The sequence below is a fragment of the Pyrgilauda ruficollis genome, unplaced genomic scaffold (assembly GCF_017590135.1).
Source record: "Pyrgilauda ruficollis isolate IOZ18807 unplaced genomic scaffold, ASM1759013v1 scaffold47, whole genome shotgun sequence".
NCBI lineage: Eukaryota > Metazoa > Chordata > Aves > Passeriformes > Passeridae > Pyrgilauda > Pyrgilauda ruficollis.
Window position 1 is genome coordinate 2272320 of NW_024526266.1, and position 26605 is coordinate 2298924.

Sequence of the window (26605 nt, forward strand, 5' to 3'; positions counted from 1 at the left end):
GGGGTCGTATTATCTGAGCTGAGTCATTCCTCAGGGGTACCAAGTGCTCTGATAGGGCAGGTAAGGGCTCTCCAAGGGCTGTTTCAAGAGCCTGGTCTGTGTGGGTGTCCAGCCTGGCAGAGATCAGCAGGAGTTACAAAGCACACTAGTAATCCACAGCAAGCAACCCCAGGAGGGCTTCGGCTCCTGCACCGTCTGTCTGCGTTTCCTGTCCTCTCCTGCCCTTCTGCGCTCCCAGCCCAAAAGGAGATGTCAATGTGTTAGTGGAAACTTGTGCAAGTACAGCTTGCAGAGCTGACCAGAAGCCTGCCTCACATTCTCAGCTTTCCCTGCTGATTATGGCTTGTGCCACTGGAGCCGACCACATCATCATCCATCGGATTTATTCATACTCCTGAAGTTCCATAAAACCTGCTTTACCAGCCTGCCTAATTCAAAGCATTTGGCCAAAGAACTGCTACCACATTAGCAGCAAAAGCCTCCACAAGGAAAAGGAAGGATCTCTTGCTGGAAGGAGTGGGGGGATCCAGTAACAGTAGACCCCAAAAAATTCTGAGGTTCTCAGTGCTTCTGGTTTTGCCTCTGTCTTGAAAACATGGACACCCGTGGCCTCTGCTCTTGGTGAAAGGGATCAAGGAGGAGAACAGCTGCCAGCCGTAGATGAGGGTCAAGTCAGGAGTGATTTTAAAGAACCCATGTGAGTCTATGGAGCCAGATGGGCTGCAACCAAAGGTGATCAGCAAACCCTGGGATCAAGAAGCAGAAGACAAAAGCCAGCTTTTTTATGGTGAAATCTGTGTCTCATTTTCATGGGAGTACCAGTATCTCTGTGTTCACTGCTTGTGCTTCTTTGAAACTTCATTGCTCTGATGGAAATTGTAGCAGAGGTGTGGTATAGGTACATTTTGTCACTCCAGGCTTGTGTTCTGAGCAGCGTGATGTTGACAAAGCACAAGAGGCAGCATCGTTACTTGATGCAGAAATTGCTTTGCAGTGTCCAAGCTGTTTCTGTTTCTGGAGTTGTTTGTTGTGACTTCTTAAATATAGTCTGAACATTTTTAGATAGTTGCTTCTGTCATTTATAATTGAAAAGTCTAACTTGCTACTGAGTAGAGAAATTGTTGTTTGATTTGAAGGAGGTTTTAGGGTAACTCCTCTGTTCTAGGATGCAGTGGTACCCTTTCCCACATATACACATAAGTAAGGAAGCTTTTGCATCTGCAGCTGTCAGGAATGTGCTTTGGCTGATGAAGGCAGCCTAGCTTAAAGGCAGGATCCCATAGTGGGTCAGTTAAGCTTTATTGGTCCGCCAGACCAGATTATCATTTTATTTAACCAGAGGAGTAGTTTTCATTGTTACTTTATTGCCAAGGGTGTGTCAGCATTTCCATTATAAACCCCCTATTTTCAGGGATTTGTGTAGACTTGAGATTTAAGTGTTCTGGTCTAAAACTTGGCAAGCGTGTTCTTCGTTCACCAGCGGATATTTTCTTTATGAGATTTTAGAACGGTCAGCTGTTTCTTAAATTGTAGTGAAGGCAAGGGGGTTTTTCCTCTTGGTTAAGCAGATAGGACTATTTTTTCCATCTCATTTATTGCAACTAGATTTATGAAAAATAATCCCCTATTCTGCTGTTTAAAAAGGGAAGAAAGGGGGAGGAGAAAAAGGAGTATCTTCCTCCTACCCTGTTCTGTTTGCCATGCCTCAAACCCTTCCCTTTGGTCTGTGTTTGGTGAAGTCCCACCCACCCTTCTCTCCTCCTCTTTACTTATTTCCCTTCAGTGTATTTACACTCTCACTGCATTGAGTTGCAGGGTTTGTTCTCCTTCCTCCATTCCTCCTCTTTGCTTTCCTGTCTTGTGCTTTCAGCACTCGATTCTGATAAATCTGCCTGTATTGCCTTTCTCTAAAAGGCAGCTCTGAGGTACTCTTAAGTGATAAAACATACCTGTGGTAAATAGAAACTTTATACTTAACTATATATATTAATATACTTTGCTACTTAACTGAAGAACGTGCATGACTCTTAGTTGAGTACTGCAGTTTTTCATTGCTTTTCTGAGACGTTGCTGCGTCTCAAGAGCAAAGTACTTTCACATTCCTTTTTTTTTTAACCAAATCTTTAATGTAGACTGAAAAAAGTGAAGTGTGATTGGTACAGAACAGCGCTGTGGGTTTTCATTGCTGGGCTCTTGTAGTCATTTCCTGAGAGCTTGGTGGAGAAATGTGACAGTCCAGGAAGCAACAGCAAGCTCAGCAAGGCTTCATGTGCTGTTAGAAGTTGGTGTGCTACAGGTGAGGGTGCATCCTTCTTGTGGAGATGTAGGAATACCAGGTTTTGGGAAAGGTGCTACAGGTCTTCAGGAAGAGCCTCTGCTGTTTTGCAGTTCACAGCCATGAACAAAGTAACTGGAGATGTAAAATGGTGAGTGAGGAACTACAGCTACGTGACTACTAAGTAACGAGGAATGTGAGTGAAGCGCTGGAACCCAAAGGGTGGAAAATGAGTGCTTTCAAAAAGCATCATAGTCTTTCTCCCAGGACCTTCAGAAGATCTTTGTCAGAACAAGATGCTGGCACAGCTGCCTTGAAGGACTATCACTGGTACCACCAAATGAAAAGCAAGAAGTTGAATAAACAGATGAGTCTTGACTCAGAGAAACCTCTTGGAGCGTACAGGTGGCAAACACATCCTTGGCCTCCCTGGAGGGTGAGCAGAAGAGCAGGCTCCTCCAGTCTGAAAGGGGAATGCAGTGACCCAAATCTTGGTAAAAGTTCCGCAAGCATGGATGCCGCCAGTGCTGACAATCTCCAGGAAGACCCACCTGAGCCGCTCTTCCCGACAAGGAGCAGGCCGTTGCGCGTTCCCTTCAGCCGCTCGCTGTCCGAGCCCGCGCGGCCGTCCCTGCCGGCCGTGCGCTCGCTGGGCGCCGAGCAGCAGGGCTACTTCATCCGCGGCATCTTCTCCTCGCTCTCCAGCGGCTTTGCAAAGATCGTGAGCTGGAAAGGGGAGCCCATCAGTGGGTCCATAACTGAAGGGAAGACAGAGGACAATCCCAGTGTTTTGAGTACGGGTAATGAGCTTGCTTTTGTTTTGTTCTGTTTGTGTAACAGGTGAAGGTAGTGAGACACACCATAGTTGTTTAAGCTGTTGTGTAACTTGTCTTTATTAATGTGACAGTGATGCTCTGATGCTCTGTCTTAACTTTTAAAAAGCAACTGAAAAAAGGCCCTTTCCTGATAAGGAAGTGGTATGAGATGTTTCGGTGTGTGCTTTAAAACTCAGAGTCCCTTTAAAACAAGCATCACCTGGTGGTAGCAGTAGCATTTCCTTCTCAAGTGCGTGGTATTTGCAGTCCTGCAGGCACAGTATCCTCTGTGGTGTTGTGCTGCCCTTGATATGATTGAGATATCAAGCTTGCTCCTGTCAATGAAGTACCAGGAAGAGAGAGAAATTAAGCTGTCTTTTAAACAGAGTTCCAGACAGTGGAATGGATCTAGTTCCTCTTACCAGATTCTCGATTTCGTAATCAAGCAGCTGGATTGGTGTCGGCTCTCTGGTAGATGCCAAGGACAGGCATGTTGCAAGGGTTTAGCCAGCTGGGATTGAGGTCAGCAAGATGCCAGTCTGAGATTTCATTTAAATCTACCCTGCTGATAACATTCTTAAGGCAGGGTAGGGAAAAAAAAGTGGGGAAAAAAGAGGATAAGCTTGCCTTTTTTCTCAGGCTTTTCTGAAACTTTCTAGTGGGCTACCCAGCTTGACCCTGGTAACTGATGATGCCTGGAAAAAAATCCACAAAATTTTTTTTGGGTTTTATTACAAATTTAAACTTTCCTTCTCCCCAAAACCTCAGCACTTTCCAGAGTCCTCCAGACTATCATATTAAAAACCTGATAACATCTGGATACAGCTGAGGCTGCTGGACAAGTCATCAGTGTTCCAAAAAATTCAGCAGTAGTAGTGAAAGAAGAATATACTATGTCTGCAGGGGTGTTCAGTCTTTCAGTCACAGTGAAATGTCCCTGACAGGCTTGTGTTTGCTATTGGAAGCTGTCACGTTGCTTTAAAACAAAAACAAATTACCAAAAAGAAGAAATAACTAAGAAGGACTATATCTGTTCAAGCCTATTTATTTACAATCACTGGTTCATTTCTCCGAGACCTTTTTCAATAGAAATTTGGCTTGATGATGCTTAATGAATTGTGTGGAACACGATGGGGTAAAAGAAAGTAACAGGACTACTTTTCTTCTTTTCTTTTCTGTTGAGCCTTCTAATTAAGGAGTTGGTTGGGGTTTTTCTCTCATCTGTATTTATTCAGATTAGGAACAAAGGTTTCTACTACAGGCTCTCACTTTGAGAGAGGTTGTTGAGACCTTCTGGGAAGGTATTCTATGTGATATGAGCATTTTGGATCAGGATGCCACAGTCTATGAAGGGCTGAGCATCCTTCTTTCATCTGTTTTGGTGCTCTTTGATACCAAATGGTTCTCTCATAATTCACAAGTATTGCCAGTCTCTGTGTTACTGGGATGCTTTGCTTTTTAGTAGTGTGTAAAGTAAACAAAGGAAAAGGATTATTTGTGAGAAGGCACCAGTTGGTAAATACTTCATGTCAGCTATGGTACAGCGACAGAGCCTTTTGGCTCTTTTGTGGGTGGGCCAAACCTCTGTCTGTGCCTGCCAAAACTGGTTTTGCAAAGGGAGTCAAATTCAGGAACTGAGAGAAAAACAATGGGTCTCTAGATTAAAAGTCAAACTCTCTCGAGGAGGAAATTGAGGAGGTGTTTGGGGAAATAAGTTTGATGAAGTCACCCATAAAATCACTTGCAATAGCCAGGTCCTGCTTGGGCCACTTCACAGGAAAACAGAGCTTTTGGTGGGATGGACAAATGCCTCCATGGGGTTTCTTTTCACCCTTTGCCATCAAAAACATTCTATCTCTGCTTCCTCAGGTGGATGACAGCTTGTGTTTAACAGAACTAGTTCACCCTGTAAGAGGTGCAGCTGTGTGGGATATACACTCATAGGACAGCTAATTGCTCTCCACTGGTTTTATTTTGTCTTAAAGGAGTGCTGCCTGTGCCGTAATTAGCTGGAGCTGCTGGGCAGAGGCTCCTGCCCTGTGCAAGACTGCAGGCTGAGACCTGCTAAAACAGCGGTAAAACTTGTGAGCTCCTGGGGTATAGAGCTGAGGTTTGAGGCAGATGACTTGGAGATAAAAGGGGTGAGAGAAATGTACATCTGTCATGTTCTTAAACCACAATCTAGAAGTTCAGAAGGGATCCAATCTTGCATTCTTCCACACGAGTTTAATTCAGTGGGGGTCACTGAATTGTCCTCTGACTGTTTTGGTGCTTGCATGGGCAGAGGGTGTCTTTCCATGCCTACAATCCTGTTTACTGTTCAAGGAAAAATCCAAGAAAAGGGATGTTTTCTTCTCCTCAAGAAGCAGAACTTGGTAATCCTCATGCAGCTGAGATCTGTAGTAAAAGTGCTCAGGCACTCTAACCACAGGATGGTGTGAGACATGGGGTTTCTCCAAAGTATGCAAACAGCTTTACACTGAAAAGCTTGATCAAAAGTGCCCCAGGAAATGTCTGTTTGGACAGAAATTCTTGTGACAATGACTGAAACCCAAGAGATCTTTTCTGTGTTGTGAAATACACAGTGGGAGAGGCACACTTTGGACTCGAACCAGGAGAACCCAGGGGTGCACGTTCCATCTCTCTTCTGTCCACAAAGCCAAGTGCTCTACTTCCACAGCCTCACTCAATTAAAAGTATTTCCACTTTCCTCTGAAATACTTGGAGATTATCAACTTTTTAAAAAGTTTGTCTTCCTTCTAATGCTTGCCTGGCCTCTTGTGTTTTGCTTCATCTCTGTGCCAGAATGGCAGAATGGTTCCCTTTTCAGGAAATGCTTAACTCCCAAAAGAGGACCAGTTGTTTTTATGGCAGCTTGAAGAGGGAAGTGGGATTTAAAAAGAAAAGAAAAAACAAGATCTGGGTAAATATTTTCCAGTTGGTCTCACAGTCTAGGAAGCATGTTCAGACACTGTTTCATCAGTTCTTGGCTGTGCAAATCCCTCCTGGATGGACTCACTCATCCTCTTAGGCGATGAAAGGATGCTGAACCCCGGGAGAGCTGCGTCCTTTGGCTCTGCCCAGAGCCTTGGCTGGATGCAGGGCCTCCCCAGAGTGCATGGCAGGCTTTCTGCATCCCACTGCAGCGTGGGTTTGGGGAGAAGGACACAGATGGAGCAGACAATCAGCAGGAGTAGCAGAGCTCTTTCCTGGTGTGCTGCGTGGGTCTTCCCAGGAGCAACCTGGGCCGGGTTTGGGTGTGAATTAAGTGCTTTTGGTGCATATCTGCTGATTTCTAACCACTCCTAGAGCCAGGCATTTGGAACCAGCATTTCCCCTGGCATGTGCAAAGCCTGAAGGTAAAAGGTCTTATATGCACTCTTATTATTATTATTACTGTTATTTACTATTATTATTTAACACTTTTAGTGTGTTGTAATTAGGAAATAGTTGGCTTCTGATGGTAATAGTGTGAATTATAGCATCTGTATTGTCTAACCATTCTCACGAGACTGAAAATAGAATAAAATTTTTCACAACGCCTCACAGTTGCCCCATCTCTGGATCAGGAAAAGACTTAATCCGGCAACTTAAGGAATCTAAGAACATATTAATTTCTATTAAATAAGTTAGCTTGAGGAAGGAGAAGGGTTGTTCTGATAAAGTTGTTGATTGAGAACATACCATGATACAGGTAGAAAGATGATGATAAGGAAAGAGCTATGCAGATAAAGCCTTGGATCCAAGGTTGTGGGTGAGCAGCTGCACCTGTTCTTATTATTTCTGAGTATTACCAGTGACCCTTTCACACTCTTGAGAATGGGTTTGTGAGAGAGTTCTCAGATAACATTTATTTCACTGTTCCTTATCTGGATCTCAGGGTGGTGTGTGTTTAATTGTAGACTGATGACAAAATAATCCTCCAGTAGAATGCCTTACCTATATCTTCCCTGGGTATCTTTGGTTTGGTTTGAGGGGGTGAGGGTAAACACTGGCTTCTTTTACTTAGTGTGTGTTTGGTTTTCACAATCACTCTCTTGTTAATGTTTTTTCTTCAGCATTCCTTCCTTCTCTTTTGTCACCTGGATAAAGATTTATCTCTTCAGTCTTTTCATTTTGATTTCAAGCTTTCATTAATTTTATAGAGGATTTGTGCCTTGAGTGAGAGAATATTTTATATCCTTGCTTTTCCAGAAGTGCTTGGGTTTTTTTATAATTCACTAAAGTAATTTGAACTCTATGTCTTCTTTAAAATCTTTACACTGTAGGTTTATTAAATTACATTTCATACATATTTCCATATAAACTTATCTAGAGATTTGTATTTTCCCATTTTTAACTCAAATCCAAGGCAGTTCCCTGTTTAGTTTCTTTCAGCAATTCCCAAAATACAAAGGTGTTTCTTCCTGAGTAGGAATTTAGTATTTATTACTCATTGGAGCAGCTTTTCTGTATTCATGTTTTTAAAACCACTTGCTCATTTTAGAAGCCCTTCTACTGACTCATGTTCCTCCACTCCCAAATCTCTCTTGCTGTTAAGTAGTTTATTTTTGGTGGGGTTTTTATTAGGGAAGTTTTACACAATTGAGCTTATTCAAGTGTTCCTTTAAGTGCTGTGCAAATGCCTTGTGCTGTGAAACCTGATGTTGTTGTGGTAAGGTGTAGTCTTAATATTCAAACTCCTTCACTTTTAATTATCAGAGCAGATTCAAGATAGCTGCTTGTACAAAATCCCTCATTGTATTAAACTGTAGTTGTGTGTGGTTATAAATAAGAAAATAATTGTGTAGTTATAAATAGGAAAATTACACATTGCTGCCTGGTTTCTCTCTCTTTTTTAAAATGTAGCGTGGTCTCATGGTAGTAAATGTTGTGTTAACATGGTATATTTGAAATTACAGGGATCTGGGGATGCACAGGGAACGTTTCTGGCATTTGACAGCTTTAAGTATCACTTAAACATCCCTCCCCACTACTTCCTTCTGCCTGGTTCATCCCAGGCATTGTAACATTTAATGTGGGCTACAGGCTAATACTATGCAGCTGAATATTTATGAACACAACACAAGATAATTAGCTGTAACATCTGAAGCCAATAAAATTATGCTTATCTGATTTTAATTCCACTTAACGGACAGTATCTCTATGCAAGTGGTTGCAGTCATTTCAGTGTTGATTGGTTATTTTCATATATTTAATCCCCAGCCCACTTTGTCAGAATCCAAAAATTCACATTCAGTGGGATGAATGAGGATGTTTATATTTGCGAGAGCTCTTTTCTGACTCCTGAAATCATGGCAAGTGACTGGCAGGGTGTTATGTTCCTTTTTGCCATTTGTTGTGGTCTGTATCTGCAGGACTGTTGGGATGTTGTACTTTGTGCTGCTTGCGCAGGGGAGTCTGACAGCTGGTGCATGCAGGAATATTATCTGTGATTACCTTGATCATGAGAAATTATTGCATGGGAATTATCTGAGGAGAGGGTAATCGTGTCCTGGAGACCTCTTGTCTCCAGGGAGGGAGGCCTTTGAAGAGATGCAGCTTTCTTAGAGGCAGCCGAAGAGTGGAAGTGTGGAGATTAGGAGAAAGGCTCCCGGTGAAGTAAAGCTCTGGGGTTTTGGTGGGAGAAGCTTTTCCTTTGATAACAGGCCAGACAGGGTCGAAAAGAGGTGGCTGGAGGAGGAAAAACAGTCTTTGCTTTCCAAAGGAGAAGCTGTGTCTGGAGCGGGCGGATTTGGAGTCTCTGACAAAGCTCTGTGTTCCAGCTGTGGAGTCTCCAGAAAGAGAAACTTGGGCTGTGCGACCCGACAGGGAAGGATGTCCCGGAGGGCAGTGGGAGATGCTCAGAGCCCAGGGCTGTCTGTGGGATGTCAGCACCTGCCCCACAGCCCAGGAGGGGCCCAGACTGGTCCTTGCCAATCCCCTTGAGGGGTCAGCAAGCCCAGGCTTGGGAAGTGTGAAAGAAACTGTGTTAGACTCTTCTCAAAATTCTGTGTTCTTCTTAAAGACAGCCCTAAATTGCAGCTGCCAGAGGGTACAGAAAAGGGAAGTGTACCCAGTGATTCAGTTCCAGCTAAGCTTATTTGACACTGGAAATGGGAGCCTTAACTCTTCCTGACACACATACATTTGGGGCCTGCAGTGAGAGGGTAACTTCTGCCGTGGTAAAATTTTCTTCAGGCAAAGCTCCCTGGTTTGCATTTCCACAAACGCTGCCCGTAATGGAACTTGGCGCGAGATGAAAATTGCCTGCGTGCTTACAAAACGAGCGCTTCCGAGGCACATTGACCCTTTTTTCCTTAAAATAACAAACCCAGAGGAAAGTATTTGGGTTTTAGGCCTTTGGTTTTTTTCCAAATAACGAATGGTGCAGATTTGCAGTGCTAACAGTATGTGATTTAGGACTCAAAGCAATGGCATTTTAGAAGTAAACATGTGCAAGATTATCTCTGTGCACTTATTTATCCCATTGCTTTGCTATAGAGTTTCTTGATTGCCTGCTTTAACTAATTAACTTGTATTATCATTTAGCCTTATGCTTTCTGTGGTGATACTTTCTCTGTGGTAGTTACTCAAGAGACTCTTTAGACTCTTCTGAAATAAATAGTTCATAATCCTGTAAAACATCGCTTGTTTAAAGGAAGCTGTTTATGTAAACAATAGGCTAATGCATGAAACTCTTGACATGTTAGCATCGAAACCAACTGTCTCCTGAGTGGTTTTGTTCTTACTCTGAGGAAAGCTGAAGCTCGACATCTGGTCTTCTGTGGGCGAGAGAGCTTCTTACAAGTTATGGGACCGCTTGTTCAAATGAAGTTGAAAAATATTTCCTACAGAGAAGGTGATAGAAAAAATTACCAAAATAACTTCTTAAAGAAGCTCCTGTTTTGGAGAGTAGGCATTCCCTGTCTTTGTGCCTTGTGGGGAATAAGCTGGTCATTTTGATCTTTGAATTTGGTATAGAAGATCTTTCTCAAAACATGGGAATTTAGTAAGGACATCTAGTGATAGGATATGAGGTTAAGGTTTTAAACTGAAAGAGAGTGGGTTTAGTTTCCATATTCAGAAGAGATTCTTCCCTGTGAGGGTGGTGAGGCTCTGGCACAAGGTGCCCAGAGAAGCTGTGACTGTCTCATCCCTGGGAGCATCCATGGCCAGGTCAGGGTTTGGAGCAACCTGGTCTAGTCAAAGGTGTCCCCATGGGCAGGGACAGGAACAAAATGATCTTTAAGGTCCCTTTCAACCCAAACCATTCTGGGGTTCTGTGGTTCTGTGGAAAACAACTTGTCTGGAAACTGCTGCAGAGAGGAGCCAGAGGAGTGACAGTGATGTGTGAGAACAGGAGTGAGCAAATCCACTGCTGCAGTCAAATGCATTTATTTGTGTCAGCTGTCACCACACATTGCTATTGATGCTGTCTATAGGTTTGAGACTTAGGGGGTCAGCATTATGTGGTTTTTTGAGGTTTGAATTTGAGTTCCTGAGATTTGTTAATTGTGCAAAAGTCTCTTTTTCTTTTTGCCCTTCCTTGCCAAAGACAAATCCCTCTTTCTAAAAGGTGCAGGAAGGTACTCTGTCAAGTCCAATGGCAAGTTTTAAGCAGACCTGCTTACTCATTTTATGTCTGACTTCAGATGCTTTTACATGTTTTATAGGTATTGAAGAGCTTTCCTGGATCCCATATTTTGACTGCTCCCAAGTAAAATCTTCTGAGACTATCAGATATTTCTATGATGATAGTATGGTCCGAGTTTTAGCTGCATCTCACTCATCCTAAGATGAGTTGCTGTTGATTTTCTTCTACTTACACCTATGAATTTACAGCCCATTTTCATAGAAAAAAACAGTAGCCCTTTTGATGTAGATACTCTTAAAAGCAATTTTCCTCTAACAGTCATTTAGTGACACAGATGCTTTGGCAGGCAGGTTTGGCAGGTTTTGACAATGAACTACAAAAAAAAACTGCTGAACTCCAAACTCTTGCAATGTGTCTCCATCTACCTGCTCTCTCCTATTAGTTCTGGCTGCACTTGTAACACAAGAAGAGGCTTTGTTGGCAGCAGAGATCCAGGCAGTGCCCCTGCGAGAGCTGCCTGTGAAGGGAAAGAAGGTGAACACACAGATCCAAACAGCTCCCAGTTGCCTTCAGTTATCTCCACTCACGCAGTGCTTTTTTTAACATTACTGATGGGGTATTTTGGCTGTGTCCTGTATAAATAGCCTCTCTCAGTAACCACTTCCTCTGCCAGCTTTGTGAAGCAGTGAATCCTTGCATGCCTGATGTACTGTGGTGCTGCTTGTGCAGGCTGGGCTGGCTGAGCGCGTGGTGCTCAGCAAGGGGAGGATTCTGGCTGCACTGTGGTTTATTTGTAGGTTTCCTGTCAGCCCTCCTGTAGCTGATAAAATGTGTGGTTCAAGCCACTGATGTCTTATATGATAGCCTGTTTCTTTATTGAGATAGTACTTAAATGATACTGAGACTTACTCCTACAGAAATTGGGATGAAGTTTTGAAAAGAAGTGGGGAAGGAAGGGATAAGTGTTCAGTCTGTTGTGGCAGAGACAAATCATTGTCTTGATGTTGGTTTTCATTATTTCCAACTGTGACTTCCACTTGCTTGCATATGCAATTGTCATGTGATAACTTGGCTCTTCTTTATGGTAAAACAGTGTTAGGGCTGACCTGTGTTGGTAAAAGCCTTTCAGTCCAGAAGAGTTGGTTGGCAGCTCAGGGCATCTAGGAGAGTGTTGAGTACTCTGTGCCTTTTTGTGGTTAGGCATCAAGAGGTTTGTGTATCTTTAATATGTCTTTTTTTCTATCTTTTACTACATAATCTCAAGAAAATCTGGGGCAGTCACCCTGGTACTTCAGCACAATCAGTCTCTGTGATTAATACTAAAGGAAAGAGCAAACCAAGATATGTCAGGAAAAGGTGGTGCAAAGTTTTCTGTATCTTGGCTGTGCAGAGACAAATCCTGAAAATTCCAAAATCAGGCTGGTGCCCTCCTACACACAAGTGCTGGTGAGCACCGGCCAGGGCTGGGGATCTGGGGCTGCTGTGGGGTCTGCTAATGCTGTTGTCCCCTCCTCACACAGCCACGTGGCTGCTGTGTTCACTGCTTTAGCTGTGCTGACAAGGTATTTTCAGCTGCTGGACCCACAGCAGCAGGGAGGAGGCTGCCACAAAACCTGCCTGAGGAGCTCATTATAATGGCAGTTCCTTAGCTCCTGCTTGGGTATGCTCTAAAAGGGGAAGACTTCTTTTCAGGAAATCTATTTTCCCTTCTTCATTGTAGAGTTTCTTTTGAGTTTTCTGTGAATGCTTCATGCCTATAAAGAGAAGTGAAGGCCCTTAAATATAATTGTAAAATACATTGTTATTTTTTCTGGGAGGAATTATATGTGTAGAGCAGGAGTTTCGAGTTACTTTGATGAAAGACATGAATGGCTCAAACGTACTAATTGAAAAATTTCTGTTTGCACAGGAACCAAAGCAATTTATTGGGTGCATATGTAGCATCTTGTAGAGCCAGCAGCCACCAAATGCAGGAGCCTGGCTGTGCTGTGCAGCATATGTACCCAGATTTCTGACACCTTCCTACTGTTACTGTGGAAACTATAATTTCCAACACAGCCCTGAAACAGGGAGTTTTTTTATCTGCGAAAGGGGACAAGGTCTGCAGATGAGAGAAAGAAATACTCCTGTGCAGTGTGAAGCCAGCTGGGGCAGTGGCTGTGCTGGATTTGCATGGTTGTGCTTGATGTGGAATTGCATGTTCAAATGGATGTTGATGTGCTTATTGTAATTTTAATGGTAAAAATCCAGGTGGGTGGGTTGTAAATGCGATGAGACATAGGGACCTAAGGAGACCTGTGCTGAGAAGTGGAAACTAGGGAATGAAAGGGAAAGAAAAAACATCCTGAGAGAGTCAGACATTTCTGAATTATCAGGTATGCAGAAGGAAAAAAGTGACAGCAGAGAGGCTCATCACACTCCTCCCTGCCCCCAACAGGCCCAGGCTGAATTAAAAACACATACAGCAATCTCCACTCTGAATAACTTCTGCATGGCTATATAATTTCAAAGAGAAATGCTTTCAGGGTGATGATAGGTTTTGTCTACATCTGTAATGTCTCATTTGTCTTTGGATACCCAACAGCCTTCGCTTTGTTTATTCAGAGCTAAGCAAACATGAAGCTGAATGTACTTTCCAATGATCAATGTAAATCAACGTGAAAAATGGAAATCATTATAAAACATACACACACATATATATTTAGTGAGGTTTGCTAGATTGATTGCTCCTAAACCTAGAGCTTGGCTGCTCTTACGTGCAGAGAATTCACAAAGAGACAGCCATAGCCCAGGGACAGTGAAGTGTGGTCACTGATGGATAAAATAAAATTCATGTCTGTTTGCATTTTAATGGATTTTAATCACATGAGAGTTTGGGGGAAAAAAAATAGATTTTTTTTTTTTTCTTTTCATCATCGTGTTTGATTGCTTCAGGGCTAACAAAAGTGATCCCAGGTACTGAGATGCCATTTTCAGTTCTTGTGCTCTTGTTAAAAAAGGCTTTTGCAAAGACAAGGGATGTGCACAATCATCATTAGTCACTGAGAGCAGGACAAATAGTACCGGTTTGTAGATGTAGCAAGGAAAGCAGAGCTGGAAGTTTTTGGCAAAGTAGTGAGGGGGAAATGAGCAAGAGGCCATGGATGGTTTTTATCACCAGAGATTTGCAAAAATAAGCTTGACATCCATCAGGGGCTGGGGGTAGGGTACCATCCAGCTCTAACCATGTGGAAGCAGCACCATCTGTCTCTGGCAAACTAAAACTCTTGAAGAAAGGGAGTTGTTCCTTAGTCTTTCACTCTTTGGGGCTGCCTCTCATCTGCTTGCCATTCCTGCTCTCCGTGACATGGTCTTCATTCGTATTTTCAACGTTCTTGCTTTGTGCTGCTGGCAGGGACCAGCTCTGCCCAGTTCACCACTCCTTCCTGCTGGCCCTGCTCCTGCCTCATTGCTGCTTTGTCAGATGCTTGTTTCCTCTGGAACTCCATCCCTCCAATTCCATATTGGGTGAGATTTATCCCTCAACAACCAGAAATATTTTTTTGTTCAGGAGCACCATGGCTTAGGCAGCTAAGCCAGGTATTTTGTGCTAATAATATCACTAAAAAAAAAAAAAAAAAAAAAAAAAAAAAAAAAAAAAAAAAAAAGAGGAGTAGAGTTTGTGTAAAATGCCAAATGCCAAGCTGTTTCATGAAGGGCACAAAATAGAGAAGCTCAAGTTTTTTGCCCCGGATTTTCTTTTGTTATGTCACTAAGTGGGATGTTTGTGTCTGTTTATGCTCTGATTTCTTGTGTGTTTTGAAATCTCATTGTACTCAGTGGTGGAAAGTTGGCTGCTTAAGTAAAGGCATGTTAAGGACAGATCTCTACAGTAGCTGGAAGGAAATGCTTCTCAAATGTATTGTCCAAGTTGGTTCTAGTTAATAGTCTCCTGGGTATGTGAACTTTCCTTGGCTTCTCCACCCATCTTCTGGCAGCAAACAGAATTCTTAGCATTTCAATTTAAAAATAAAATAATTAATTAAAAATCTGTGCTGCCCTTCTAAATTGTTTCCCAATAGGAGTGAAATGTAATTCAGAAATAACTCATTAAATCACTTCTGTGGGTTGATTATTCCTACTGGGGAGGGGATCCCGACAAAACAGCAACATAAAGCAAATCTCTTCAAAATATTATAATTATTGTGTTTCTGTAAAAATTCCCCTCTCCCTTTCCCCCTGGTCTGCTTGGGTTTACTGTTATGAGATGCAATTGCTCAGCAGGACTGCTAATTAGATGTTACCAGGCCTGTTTCTGCAAGGTTGTGACCTATAAATTTCTGTTTAGCATTGCTGTAGGACAGACATTTTCTCTCCACTGGTTATTATTTATCCTTGCTGAGTGTGTGTTCTCCTTCTAGGATTTTGGAGAGGAGTACCTTTCAGATAGAAGGGAGTTTGGATTTGCCCTGGGAGCTTTGTGCTGTCAGTTTGCAAAGCATACAGAAGGGAGGACATTTGGGAACAAGTGCATGTTTGTGCTTAGGCATTAGATGTAAATATAAATTAAAATGTAATTTGCAATATGATTTTTTTTGTATAAAAGTCCGGCTTGAAAATACAAGTCAGCTAAAAAGCAGTGTAATGAAGAACAAAAGGTTTGGCCTTCTTAAGATTTATATTTTACAAGTTTTGAGGAACAGAGGAGGAGTAAGGAGGAAGAAAGTGAGAAGGTGAGGGCTCAAGGGTAGTGAGTGTTTGGGGCGAGGATGTGGCCTTTATTCATCACAGCCTCAGCTACTGGAAGGAGAAGGAAACATTAAATAGAGGGAAAACCCAGCTGGAGAATACCTGAAATACTGCACCCTACTTCCAGATCCTTTTAATTAGCCAGCCCATCCTCAAAGGATACATTAATCATGCTGCTTGGGGTTTGCCAAAAGCGTGGGAAGCCTGCTCCACCTGTTCAGGTGGTACCTCAGGAGCCTGGAGCTCAGCATGGCAAAAGTGTCCAGACCAAGCTGGCCTGCAGGAAACATCCTTCCGCTGGCACAGGGTTAGCTCAGCACTTGAAATTCTCTGTCTGGCACTGTAACTTCTTCCTGTGTTGCCTCTTTCTTTCCCTGCTGGTTTCCCACAGCACAGAGTCCCAAACTGATTTGGGTTGGATGGGATCTTAAAGATCCTCCAGTTCCAGCCCTCTGCTGTGGGTAAGGACATATTCCTCTAGACTGGATTGCTCCAAGCCCTGCCAAGCCTGGTTTTCAAAACTTCCACACAGCTTCTCTGGGCAATATCATGCAGAGTAAGCAAGAAGAAAGAAATCACCCATTATATTCTGAAATTTTGGAACAAAATGAAGCTTGGTTTGACAATCCTGACGCTGTGTGGTAATGAGGAGAGCAAAGCACTCTGAGTCAGGAGCTTCCTGAGCCTTGATGCCAGCCTGCAACTCAGTGCCCTGCTTTGACCATCTTGGTGTGGTGACCTCCTTATGCTTAACCAAAGGGGATTTTTCTCCCCAAGCTGGCTTCCCTCCCTAAACCAGGTGCAATAGCTGGGTTAAATTACACAGGGAAACCAACCTCACGTAACCTTTAACTGAAGGTTAAAGGGTAGAGCTGATGAAGGAGGTACTGCAGATCATTGCCATACTGCATTAAATGTGGGATTCAGGTTATTTGCCAGAAGACATCTCTTTGCATAAATCTAAATATGGCTCAGGATCCCCATTGCACTTTTATAAGATCCAGTCTCCTTCCTCTAAAGTTTTGTGTCATTATCTTTAAATGGTGAAAAAAGTCCCATCTTTTGAATATTAGTGTTGTGTGGGTAAGGACATCTTCCTCTAGACTGGATTGCTCCAAGCCCTGCCAAGCCTGGTTTTCGAAACTTCCACACAGCTTCTCTGGGCAATATCATGCAGAGTAAGCAAGAAGAAAGAAATCACCCATTATATTCTGAAATTTTGGAACAAAATGAAGCTTGGTTTGACAATCCTGACGCTGTGTGGTAATGAGGAGAGCAAAGCACTCTGAGTCAGGAGCTTCCTGAGCCTTGATGCCAGCCTGCAACTCAGTGCCCTGCTTTGACCATCTTGGTGTGGTGACCTCCTTATGCTTAACCAAAGGGGATTTTTCTCCCCAAGCTGGCTTCCCTCCCTAAACCAGGTGCAATAGCTGGGTTAAATTACACAGGGAAACCAACCTCACATAACCTTTAACTGAAGGTTAAAGGGTAGAGCTGATGAAGGAGGTACTGCAGGTCATTGCCATACTGCATTAAATGTGGGATTCAGGTTATTTGCCAGAAGACATCTCTTTGCATAAATCTAAATATGGCTCAGGATCCCCATTGCACTTTTATAAGATCCAGTCTCCTTCCTCTAAAGTTTTGTGTCATTATCTTTAAATGGTGAAAAAAGTCCCATCTTTTGAATATTAGTGTTGATTTATTGAGGTACAGGAAGGCTTTTCAAATGTTAATGAGGAAAATGGAATGAGGAGCGTTCTGGTGCTTTTGCTTTTAAGTAGGTCAAACCAACAAATTTATGTGTAACAACCTGGTGGTTCCAGGTTCTTCTGAAAACATTTTGAAGATGCCAGAAGGAAGCAGAATGGGTCTGTCTAAATAATAGGGGGAGTACTGCAGGGCTTCTTGTACATTATATTTGAATCCCTTGAGGGGGTCCCTTACTCAGTCATTTGTTTTAAGTGGTTAAAATACAAAAGCTAACTTTAGCCTGTATGCCTGAATGACCTGCAAAATATGCAAAACCATGCACATTATTGCAGCAGATTTTAGTGTCCTGTGAACTCTCCCTTTGACAAGGGAAATAAACTTCCCTCTATGAGACAGCAGCAGTGCTCACAAGTCCTCTTTTCCCTTTTCCTCATAGTCTGTTGAGGCAAGAAAAAACCCAAACCCAAAAGAGGCACCTAACTGCTTATGTGTCTACCCAGAAACATTCAAGGAACATTCGGACTGAAAACAGCTAAAACTGTACATCAGCAACCAGCTGTGCAGTGGTGGCAGGGTGAGCAAGTGTTTAAAGCATCATGTGAGATCTTTGTGGGGGATTGTTTTATATATTATTCATTGTTCTTACCTTATTCTTTCTTGTCATGAACACCACCACACACAGGGAGGGTTGGTTTGAGATAACCTAGGGTGTGCTTCTCTAGAGGTGGGTTTCAGAGCTGGAGAGTTCAGCAGTCCTGCCATTGCTCTGAGAAATGAAGTTTATAGAGTGGCATCAGTGGCAATGAAAATACCTGTTTTCTGGAAATAAAGCCAAAGGTGAACGCTTGTAAAAGAGACAGCCTGCATGGTGTAGTTCAGGCTGCAAGGAAAGACAGCCTGTTTGGTTTTCAGTTGTTCATCTGGAGCTTGTTGTGGGCACTATCTCATCACCTGCTCCATTCCTGCAGCTCTTTCTTGTCTCTGCAGAAATGCTTCCCTACCTTTGCCCTTCCCGTACCTCCCTCCTTGACAGGAAAAAGCAGAAGGGTCCTGCTCTTTTGAAAGTGGTCTGTGACAGATGAATGCCATCTGGCTGGTGCCTTCTTGGCAAGGGTGGGGGTAAAGCAGTCTGTGAACTTTGGTGTTGGTGCTTTTGCCAAGTTCTGTGCACTGCTTGTTTCAATCATCTTTAATTTCGACCCCAAGTACGCTGGTATGTTTTTGTGTGTGTGCACCAAAAATGTGTGCAGGAACTGAGCAGCTTTTGCCTTTAAATTGTTTTGTTGGGTTTTTTGTTTTTTTTTTTTTTTTTTTTTTTTTTTGCGCTTTTCTCTTGGACCAAGGTCCTTTTAAAGTTCAGGACGTTTTTTCTTTTGTCCTCTTCCTGCACTGTTGCAAATAATAAAGAACGAAGAGGGAACAGCCCACTCTGGATGCCTGGTGCTGAAGAGGCTGTGAGATGGAGATTAGGGGTTGGTGAGAGCAAGCACTGCAGAGGACAGAACAAGGTGAAGGGCATAGAGCTGGATAAGAAAAGGACCATGCATAAATTAGGAGGAAAAACTGCAGACTTTTTTTCTCCCACGAATAATTAACTTTTCTGCTATTCTCCATTTTCTGCTTTCTAAATCTCTCACGAAAGCCTCTCCTTGCTTTGGGGAGAAGTGTCACTTGAGAACCTTCTCAGAACTTGGCAGCTATGTAATAGGGGCATGTAATCTTTTATAATCCTCTCTACAGGTTTGTAATAACCATTTCTGTTTTGAGATTCCAAAGTGTTTTGTAGGCCAAGTGGGAATTTAACTGTGAGAGAAAAATGTACTTAATATTCAGGAGCAAAGATGAGTGGTCCTGGGCAGGGAACGAGGCCTGAATAAGAAGGAAAGGAAACCTGCTTGAGTATTGAAGGCAGGGTCACAGCCATGGCTTCAAGCAACTGCGGGTTATTTGAAATCTTAGTTATCCTGGGAACCAAATTGGTTTTTTCCAGGGACAGCAGCTTTTGTTGTGGTGATGTCATGAGATTTACGAGGCTGCACAATGAGCCGCTTGTTCGCGGGCGCGCAGGGAGGCCGGGCCGAGCACAGGGCGCACCTGCCTGTTTTGTAAGGTCCCCACCTTGGTTGGGTTGTGATTTCTGGTTCCACTTGTTGAGCCACCAAGTGCACGGTGATTGCCCGATTGGAAGCTGCTGGCACTGATCCTTCTGAGAAGGTGCTGATGTCTCCTGACAGGCACATCCTGCAGGCTCTGTCCCCTGAGCCGGGCTGGGCACAGCCCGGGAGGACGGGGACAGAGAGCGAGGCACAGCCGAGGGAGGCGAGGATCAATTACCCTTTGTAAGTTTAACATTTAGCAATCGGCTGTGCAGCAAGTAAGAAGCTTAGAGGAGCTCAGTGGTGTTCAGGCTAATTGGTAGCTTTAAACTGCTATTGAGAGCTCCCACACCTTTTGCTCAAAGAAGCTGCTTGGTGACAGCAAGCTGGTGCAACTTTCTGCTTTCTAGTCAGAATTACCCTGTGAGCTTTATGCCTAATTTTTGCCTCTGCCGTTAGCTCCTTAGCTCTCATTTTTTTAGGACTTCGCAAGAAAGCTTGAGTGTGTTGGCACACTCAGCATCTGCTCACTAAACTAGTCGTAAGATTTTAAGACTTGCGGTTTCTTTTTTGGAACCGCTCCATAATTTTTCCTTTTGAAAACAAAATCTCGGTGAAACTGCTCGCATGGTTGTGGCCTAACTGAATTTGTGCTCTCGAGCTTCTGCAGAGCCCTTGGGTACCAGGGAACACTGAGGCCTTTGAGGAAGTGTCAGGGGCTGAGGGTGACAAATGTGTGAGCACAGGCCTTGGGAAAGGTTTGGGTCTGGAACTGCGTGTGTTACGGGGAGGCGAGAAGGGAAATCTTGGCTGATCTCTGCCATAGTCTCAGCCCTGGTGTGAAAACTCCCGAGCTGTAGATAGGCACAGTGGTGACGTTGCAAGAACAGGGCAGATGTATGGACTTGGGCCCAGGGGAAGTTGGCAGAGCCGTCTGGGAGCTCAGCTGCAGGAGGGAGGCTGCTGTACCTTGCTTGCTGCCGGCTGACTCTTGCACAAACAAGTCAGATCTCTCCTAGGGAAGGAATTGAAGGGGTGGGAATGATGTCAGCGAGAGATCCCGTCCTGCTGGGAGATGCCAGGCTTGTTGAACAGTAGCATTCTGTATTTTGTCTCCTGCTGGTTGCAGAGGAGACAGCCCTTGGCTGCTAAGGCATTCACTCATCTGATGGTTTATTCCTCCCCACTTAAAAATTGCTCCTGACGTGTTTTCTTAGTGCAGAAGATCTGTAGGAAATTTAAAAATCTGGCTGGCAGCTCTGGTAGTGGACAAAATGTTGATTCTCACTCTTTTAGTTTTAAAGGTTAATCTTTCCTCCTTGTGTCGAGGTGAGACTGCTGCACGTGAGAAATTCGGAGCAGCAAGGTGACCCTTCTCCCATCCCATCACAGATCTCAGCAAAGCTTCCCAGCAGCTGCTGGGGAAAAGCTATGCCTTTAGCTGAGGGCAGAAGAGACACACAGTCCTCGTTCAGCGGAAGGGAAAATCCTTCAAACCTCACCTGTGAGCAGTGAACAGCAGACGCCTTCAGACTTCCCATCTCTAAATTTTAAGAGATTCCTTCTCCCAGAGCTGACATACTGATGGTAGGGAAATGGGAGCACTCAAAACAAGCATGAAAATTGCCAGTCACATTTCTTTGAGGATATAGGACATGAAAACTGCACCTGACTGAACAGTTTTTACTTTAATCTCCCTGTGGCTCATGAGGTTCTTCACTGGGAGAGCAGAAAACCAGTCTTGAGACTGTGTGTGATCACTGCCACTCAATAAAAGAGCAGTGGAAAGTTAATAGGTTAGATTGGCAAGATTGGCCTATACTAGAAAAATTAAATATCTTGTGAAGAACGTGTGTTACAATGCCAAATACATTGGAATCTGAGAAAGTCATGGCACTGGTCATGGCTTCTGCCAGCTTCTAAAATACTGTTTTCACCTACTTAAACCTTTTATGACTTTATTCTGTGCAGAATGGATTTTCCAGGTAGTGTTTTGGCTGTAAGCGGTTGGCGTGAGAGCTTCTGAGATCTCTGAAACCCCATGGTTTGACTGAGCCTTCTCTACCTCCTACCCAGGATATTGGATTTCCATCTAAGAATTTGGTTATCATTGCATGCAGCTGCTGGAGGAGAGCAACTGGATTCAGCTGAATTGAGGGCTGCTCGTTGCATGTGGACTGAACTTTGTTGAGTGTGGCCATTCTATGTAATGGGAAGAATTCACACCAGATACTTACCTCTGTAATAACATCCTACATGAATGGCATGCCTCTCATCCCAAAGGATCTGCTCACGCTTTCTACACTTAAAATGCCACCTGCTGCACCAGGGATCTGTTGCTGACCACGAAAATGCAGGCACCTCTTAGCTGAAATGGAGCCATGCCACAGAGTGATTTAGAGGGGCAAGTGAGCACTGCTGGATCTCACAGTAGCTGAGAAGTTTCCTAGTAAGGAAGCCCACGTTGTAATTTGAAACAAAATGGCAAAATTAATGGTGTTGTTTCTAATGTGTGCTGGTCATATTTCTAAGTGCATTGTGATTCAGAGAAAAATTAATTAACCATGATAGCATTGTGTTTTCTCTGTAGCATGGCAGTCTCTGCATTGCCACACATAGTATGTGCTGAATTTTCCTAATATTATACCATGAGCATTGTGTTTTCTGTGTTGGGGCAGTGTGGTAGTTGTCTGTACAAACCTGGAGAAGGATTGTCCCTTCCTCTTCCAAGTGAATTTGGGCATTGTGATAGGTTTCTCTTTGAACAGTTGTTTTTGATGGTGTGTCTGCACTGTTCTGATCTTGGCTAGATCAGAAACCATTGCACATGGCTGGGAGTTGGTTTGAGAAATAAGAAATGCAAACAAAAGCTCTGTATAGCAGCATGAGAGAAAACAGAAGTTGCCTTGGTTGTGCTTTCCCTAGCAGCCCCTCGGTGGCTGACCTCTCTCATCCTCTGCCCTGTGCAGATGTTGAGAGATTGCCCCTCTTGCAGCTGGGCCAGGATTGCTCCAATGCCTGTGCAGATCTTCACCTTCAACAGCTGTCTGATCTAGGGGCACATACCCACCCAGCTGTGTGCCACAGAGCCGCTGCTGCTGTTTATTTTCACTCCCATTAGTGACTTCTTTTGCAGAAATTGTGCCACGTTCCAAGGTTTGAGGGAATGGAGCGTGTTGAGACACTGTGTATTTTCTTTCCTGCCACATCCTTCCCTTGAATCCCTTCATGAGCTTTGAGATGGTGGAAGTTCAGTGGAAGGACTTGTAGCTGTTATTTATCTTTGAAGCTTCCCGTCAGTAGTAAGGCTTGTTTCAACCTGCTTTATCAAGGCTGGAACTGATGGTTATTCCAACTGGACTGTGCGGTCATGCACAGCTGGGTAGGTTGGGGTTCTGACAAGCTCTCAGATGACAGCACTTACCTAAAATGCTTTTCTCTCATCCTGTCTCTATGGTAAGTACATAAAACACTGTGGAAACATTGGCATTGGGCAAGCAGACCTGTTGTCAAAAGGTGTTAGGGCTCCTACTAATCTCTCTTCAGGGGAAAAAAATTCCTCCCAGCATACAAACTTGGCCATCACATTAGTTACTCAGCTGCTTGGCAGCTCCTTGTTGGAAATACTAGGAACAGAATACGGACCCTAATAAAGTGGAGGAAAATTTGGCAAGTACTTCAGTTAGCCCTTGATTTCACCATAGGAATAGTGCAGTTCAGAAAAAGGAGCTCTGAGGCGTGCCAGGGGTGCTCTTGTCATCACTGGGATGGAGGGTTATTTCTGTGTTTTTATTGATGGTAAGTAGAGAGTGCTTTTTGGCAGAGACTGAAGGCATGAATTTGCCTTTAATGTAGTTTTGTTGGCTTGGTTTCTGGTAATTCTGTCCTTTTCACTAGCTCTGAGGAGAGAAGATGCTGCTTTCTGGTTGTAGGAGAGCTGTTGGGGACTAAATGACACTGAATCACCCATTATCTCTTGGAAATAATTTTCTGATTCTGCCCATTGCCTGCTTTTTGGAAAATATTCTCCACTCATGATCACATTTGGAATTTTAAGGAAAATAATTGTTGCATGTTTGCAATGGAAGCTTTCAGAAATGTTCCCATCCGATAGAACTGCTCTGCTCCATAAATACTACTAAACTGCCATCAGTTTTCCTGAGATGTCTTTCCCTGTCTGTGGGGATTAGCTTGGCACTAGCTGCTGCTGCTTTCCACGTTTCCTGGCCCTGCACCACTCAACACTTCTGTTGTTGATATGTGATTATGGAATCACTGCCCCTCTATTTTTCCCCTTCTTTAAAAATAAGCCCTATACTTCAAGAATAATAAGGTACAAGTTGTCATCTGACTGAAAGAAAGGGAGCTTTGTGGATATTTATAACATGGCTAGTGGCATTTCAGAGCCCTGAGGAAAAACAACACAGTTTCCAGTCTTCAGTGATGTCGGATGTGGCAGGAGGCAGTGGCAGGGATGTACCAAGAAGGGGATTTTTTCCAAGCTGTTACTTAACTGATGTTAGCATTTGAAGGCACATAAGGCCTGACCTTTAATCCTGTGTGTAGACTTGCTGATCTGCTTACTTGAACGCCTCATTGTAGTGCTGCAGAATGAAGGGATTGCATCAGACCCGAGAGAAATCTTCTGTCACCAGAACTTGCCTATTTGGGTGTGTGGCTGCAGGAGCCCATCCCACATGTAACATCTGCAGACTCAGAGCTTTCAGATGCACCTCCCTGCTCTCTTCTCTAGCTCCTGTCTGAAGGAGTGATCTTTGCATACATCAGTGAGTGATCATTCATCTCCAAAGCTCAAGCCTTGCTGTATGAGCTGACTGAGAGTTAAAAAGGACAATCCTGACCTGCAGTCTTTCCCAAAAGTTTCAGTGTTCCTCATTACACATGGATTTCTTGCAATTCACTTCTGTAGCGATTCAAAGCATGGTGCCTAATTAGTTTTATGGAGCTTTAGTGGAAGAGGTCGGTGGGTTTTATTACATTCACGTGAAAAGTTGAGCCAAGAATGTAAAATGAAAACCAAAGATGAAGAGTACCGGAAAGCAGAACAGGGTTTGTGAGGCGACCAAGCGTGTATGTGATACTGTGCAAAGTCCCAGAGAGTCTTCTGTCTAAACTGGTAACATACTTCAGAATAAATTTTGAAGTCACAGCTGTTGTGAAAGGCTCCAAAGATATCAGCCATGCAGGAGGGCGAGCTGAGAAATAATTTAAATAGGTGGGACTGACACACCAAAGCTGCACTGGGGTCCTTGTTGCCGTGAGTTTTCTGGCAACGCGCGTTCCACATCCATGGAGTTTGGGATGTGGTGGCAGCATCAGCCTGGAGTTACAGGGTTCCATGCTCTGCAAAACTAGCTTGCTGTAGAGAGCACATGGTCAGGCTTGCAGGGGTGCTGGGCTGTGCCCCGAGTTGTGTTCAAAAGGACCTCAATACAAACACAAAATGTTACCACTGTGGTGTTCTCTAGGGGTGGCTGACAGCTCCAGACACCGGCATGGCATGTGGCTCTGCCAGCAGCCTGTGGAAAGCTGTTCTGACGTAGCCAACCCACTTGGCAACAGAGCCATGGCTGGCTCGCAGTGCCTGATGACTCAGTTAAGTCCTGGAGTTGTTATTGCAGTGGAAGAAGTCATTCTGTTCTTTAATTCCTTTTGTGCAGCCCATGGATCAGTTGGATGGTATCCTGCCAAGGCCTGTAGTTAGAAGAAATTATAACACAAAGATCTTTGGGGCTGGGCAAGTCGTGACTGTAGATTCTGCGTTGGAGCCGACGGCCCAGGAGGGTTTCCTTTTGCCATCAGAAAGTTTGCCAGCAGTTCCAAATGCAGCTTCCTTGGTTACTGCTCATGCAGCAGCTGGAGGCACTCTCACTGCCAGCCCACCCACATCAGCAGGACAGGGCACGCACGCCTTCATCCTTTTCTCCCCCTGCTGATTTATCATGTGCTTTCCTCACCCAGGAGACCAGATCCCCAAAGCTCTCATCTTCCCATTTCTGTTGCACACTCATACCAGGAGCTCGTGGCTTCATCCTTCTCTACTCATGGCTCCTCTACTCTCTGTCAGGTTTGTCATGCTTAGGCAGGGGTAGGGCTCATGTGCTGCTTGGGAAGCCAAGGTCAAAGCAGGAGAAGCAGTGGTCTTGTTTTACATCTGGTTTGGTTTTTGGTTGGACACCATGATGAATGTGAGTTGCAATTATGCCAGAAATGCACCTGGAGGGTTCATGTCTGTAAAATGGATAGATATGTAACTTGTGGGAGAGTCTGTTGTGCTCCAGGAGTTTGCACAAATGCACTTTTGCTCCACAGAGCTTATGGTGGTTTCCTTTAATTATCTTTAAGCTTAAATAGAGTTTTGGACAATTTTGAGACACACAGCATTTGTTGTCACTCTCACAAACTGAGTTGTATCAGAAGTAACAGTGTGTCATCTGATTCTGCATCTCAGCTTCTTCCCTGAATTATTTTACCTGACATTAAGAGCACAAAGCTGCCCTTCTTTGTTATTCAGAGCAGCAGGAGCCATGCAGCCCTCTCCTTTTTCTTGCTTAAAGGTTGCCTGTTCCAAGCACTTTGCTGAATGATCACAAAAATCCTGATGCAATATGAGGTTGAACAAGGCACTGAAAGGCATCTTCCAAGTCTGACACATCCCTTGCAGTGCAGAGGCAAAGTTGCAGGAAGAGAGCACGAAAATGCTGCAGCTTTTTTGATAAAGAGGGGCAGGAGCAGGGTCTGCAGGGGGGGCAGTGAGTTGGAAGGGTTCTTTAGTCCAGGTTTGGCGCTGGCCTTTGGGCTGGCTCTCCCTGGAAGGCGCTGGGTGATTGAGGATTCGCTGGCCTCTAGTGGTGATGCTGGGGAGAAGCTGCGAGAAGAAGCTGTGTTATCTCTGTGCATGCTGCTAGGTGTGCTAAAAGGCACGTGATGCTGCAAAACATTTCGGGTTTGAATGCTCCCCTCACTCCTGAAACAGTTAAAGGAGGTCCTGGACTCCTGTGCAGGAAGTCCCTTGATTTTTGCAGGGTCTGCTTTAGACCCTTGGGACTTGAGGGATCTACAGTGTCTAGAGAATGGATGATTTTTAGATCATTGCAAGTAAATTGCATGGAACTAGAGTGTGAAATAAAAATGAAACTTAATCTTACAAAGCAATCAGAAGTTAATAAAACTTTTGTAAAGAGATGAATCATAGAATCCTAGAAGGGTTTGGGTTGAAAGGGACCTTTTTAGTAGTGACAGGCACAGTGTCATATGCAGCTCAATTGTGAGAAACTTGTGGGAAATTGATTTTAAAATAAAATGTAATAGATCAGAACTGGGAACCAAACAAGATGGGTTATGGTTTGATTTGTGGTGTTTGGGGGTGTTGCTTGGGGTT

At 43.9% G+C, this 26605-nt stretch overlaps 1 protein-coding gene across 8 annotated transcripts in view; it reads left to right on the top strand.

The window, feature by feature from the left end:
• Positions 1-26605, top strand: part of RASAL2 (RAS protein activator like 2) — a 163911-nt gene that overhangs the window by 55066 nt on the left and 82240 nt on the right. The window lies entirely within an intron of this gene.